Source organism: Lactuca serriola, chromosome 2 (genome assembly GCF_051521515.1).
Source record: "Lactuca serriola cultivar US96UC23 chromosome 2, Lser_US96UC23_V15, whole genome shotgun sequence".
Classification (NCBI taxonomy): domain Eukaryota; kingdom Viridiplantae; phylum Streptophyta; class Magnoliopsida; order Asterales; family Asteraceae; genus Lactuca; species Lactuca serriola.
Genome location: NC_136409.1, coordinates 154,563,401 through 154,566,896, shown reverse-complemented (window position 1 = coordinate 154,566,896; position 3,496 = coordinate 154,563,401). Strand labels below are relative to the sequence as shown.

The 3,496-nt window shown below is 38.0% G+C and overlaps 1 long non-coding RNA gene across 1 annotated transcript; it reads left to right on the top strand.

Moving 5' to 3' along the window:
• The first annotated feature begins 2,255 nt into the window (after nt 1-2,255).
• LOC145090517 (uncharacterized) lies at nt 2,256-3,242 on the top strand. Its single transcript, XR_013701623.1, has 2 exons — nt 2,256-2,480; nt 2,642-3,242. It is a non-coding gene; the product is annotated as an uncharacterized LOC145090517 (long non-coding RNA).
• Nucleotides 3,243-3,496: the final 254 nt, after the last annotated feature.

Sequence of the window (3,496 nt, the reverse complement as noted above, 5' to 3'; positions counted from 1 at the left end):
TTGATCTGATTTTGGTTCCACTTTTATTTTTACGAAGATTACAAGAGAGTTGGTGCTCCAAAATAACGATGAGGCCCGTCTAACAGGAAAGTTTCTGGAATCGCTATCACAGGTCCGTTTTTCTCTGTTGGTCCCTTTCTTTCTTCAAGCTAAAATTTTACATCTTTTTTGATGCACGGTTTTGTTTTTCATTATGTTGTTGTCTCGATGGAACAAGAAAATCGAAGACGAAAATAGAGATGGTGACCTGCTTCGTTCCTCTAATAAAAAAAAGATTTGGGCGGCTATTTTTATCATATAAGTCTGCACGTAGGCGGCTTGTTCACACAACTAATAGATGGTAGGCTAGAGGTGTCGCAATTGGGTTTGCTTGGGATTTTGGTCCAATTGATAGCAACGGCCTTTTTTGTCATCGAATTGTGTTTCTATCTTTGTTAACAAATCTATTTTTGGCTTTATCATCGTTTACCTATAAGGCTATCAGGAGTGGGAAGCTGAAGACGCGTGGGAGCTGACGTGTCAGCTCCCTTCACGCGTGAACACCGCCCCACCTTCTGGTGGGGGTCTTGTTCCGTGGACGCGAATACGGGTGAAGACGCTTGATTTGATTGGGCTATTACTTTTTGACCGTTGCTTTATTACCATTTGTAAAATATATATATATATATATATATATATATATATATATATATATATATATATATATATATATATATAATTTATTAATTATTACTACCAACTCTCTATATATATCACATATATATTACCATTCAAACACACACAACATTTTGAACACAAAGAAACATACTCTCATTCAAAAAATACACTTTCCTCCATGGATCCAAACCAAAATAACCCACCCACCCCCAAACACCCCAAATACTCCAAATGATCCTTTAGCAAACATTGGCTATATGCAATTGTTATCATCCCCCGTTCAACAACAACCTTTATTTACCAATCTTTCATACCACCCACACTACTACCAAAACCAACCACAACCACAATTTGTTCAAACCCAATTTCAACCCTTTCAACAACAACCTCCTCCGCGTTTTCAGCCCCAAACTTTCCAACAGCCACAACCAAGTTCACAACCCTCTCAAGTTCCATTATTGCAATCTCAACCCGTAAACCTCGACGATGAAGACGACGACGAACGGGTTCAAGAAACACAACCAAGTCGTAGAAGGCAAAAAAAATCCAAAGATTCAACAAAGAAGAAAAACACCCAATGGACCGAGGAGGAGGAGGCGACTTTAGCTAAAGCTTGGATTGCCATATCACAAGACGGGGATATCGCCAACGCGCAATTGGGACATAGCTTTTGGAATCGTATTTTAGACCACTTCCACGCGTTATTGGGAAGGCAAACGAGTCGGACATATGATTCGGTCAATGCTAAATGGCGCGATCTTAGAGCAACGTGTACCAAATTTAACGGCGTGTTTGACAATTTAAAAAATATGCATCGAAGTGGTAGCAACGATTTCAACATTTTGTCAACGGCGTTGCACTAATACAAAATTACCAACAATGGTAAACCTTTTGGCAACCAAAAAGCGTGGGAAGTTTGTCGCAATGGCCCAAAATGGGTCCTTTATCCGGAAACGGCGCATTCGGGATCTACCACCGGTTCCAATAAAAGGTCGAGAACGTCCGAGTCGGAGATCGGTGCTAACCTCGACCTCAATGATGAGTTCGACGCCACCGAGGGTGAGGGTACATCGGACGTCCATCTTCGTCGACCACCGGGTAGGGACAAAGCGAGAAAGGGGGCTTCGTCTAGCGGAAAATCAACCAACGAGGACGTGTTAGCGGAGAAAATCGAAAAAACTCTAAATTTTTTAGAAAAAAAATTGATTCAACGGAGGAGCAACGCCGGCGACAATTGGCACTCACCAATCTTCAAATCGTGAACACAGTGCCGCAACCCAATCTCGACCCAGAAAATTTAAGGGTCTTTATGCAAATTCAACAAGAAGTTCTCGACCAATATCGCAACTAGATTTGATGTTTTTTAATAATTTAGGTTTAATTTTCTAAGTATGGATTATGTTTTTTTAGTATTTTAGTTTTAATTTTCTGTGTTTTAAATTATGTAATATGGTTTTAATTAATATAAAATATGTTATTTATAAAATCTGTTATTTATCTAATATTTTATTTATTTAACAAAATGGTAAAAAAATAAAAAAAATAATATAAAAGTGAATGTTGTTAGTGGTGACCATTTCCATAGTGGAGTGGGTTGGTGGTGAAGGTGACGTGGCGCATAGGTGGCGCCACTTTTCCGGTGAGTTTGCAGTGACCGCTCCATATAGCCTAACGTCAATCAAGTGCTTCTTCCTGAATGAGTGTCATTCTCCTGCTGGTAATTTTGGACTTTTGTGGTTACACACAACGCCTGTAGATGGCAGCTTCTGTTGTCAGATGATATGTGTGGCATTGTACGTTGCCTAAGGTCTACTCCAATTGAAGTAAGCGGATTATTTTTTTCCCAATAATATCAATCGGTATTCATAGTTATTGTATTCTGGTGATTACAATTGCGATATTTATTTATTTGTTGTGCTTTTTACTTTTCGCATTACTAGAGTTGAGATTTTATTGATTTCGTTGCTTCTGTTGTTCTTCTTAGATCTGCAAATTATTACTACTTTCATTTATGCAATCGTTAGAAGATGCTCCTTGTCATGCGTTCCTGGCATGAAGATGCCACCTCAAGCTTCCCCATTGAAACATGTGTATTATCTATCGCCCCATGTTTGGTCCAATTTAGGTGATCGACTTCATGATAAGGGAAGTGGTTTCTTTGATTATGATTTGTAAAATTGTCACATTTAGGGGTTTGGAAATATATTTGTTCCTTCTGTTGTGATTTGACATTTGATTGGATTTGGCACAAGGTGATTATCTCAGTTTGGTGATGATTATGCAAGCAATTGATGTTGAAATTTGAAAGTAAGTTTCACCATGCATACCAAGTGTTCGATAAAATGCTTGAACCAGGGCAATTTGGTCTTTAAAGATCAATACCATCCGATCCTTAAAGGGAAATAACAGGGCAACATGGGAGATATTTGAGCCGATCAAGGTTGTTGATTTTCTCATGTAACGACAGATGGTATTGACACATGGATAATGATTTGTTTTATCAGACAACTTGATACTTATATAAGTTGTTTCTTCCTATGCATCTGTACGTTTCTTTGACCTTTAACTATTTATCTTGTGAAAAAGACGTAAAAACCGTGCTAAAATGCAAAGTAAGTCATAGTAACATAAGTTTAAGAAGATTATATTTAATTTTGTCTTATTTTAAGTTTATTTATTGTGTGAAAATAGTTTATCATGTGAAAAAATTGGTAAAGCAACCTGCATGAGTTGCTATTAGCTTTAGGTCAAGTTGTTTTGGTGTCTATTTAAGGATCTTGGCACATTGATGTATCCAACATGACTGGGAAAGCAAGATTGCAAGCTGGTTAGACCTCCT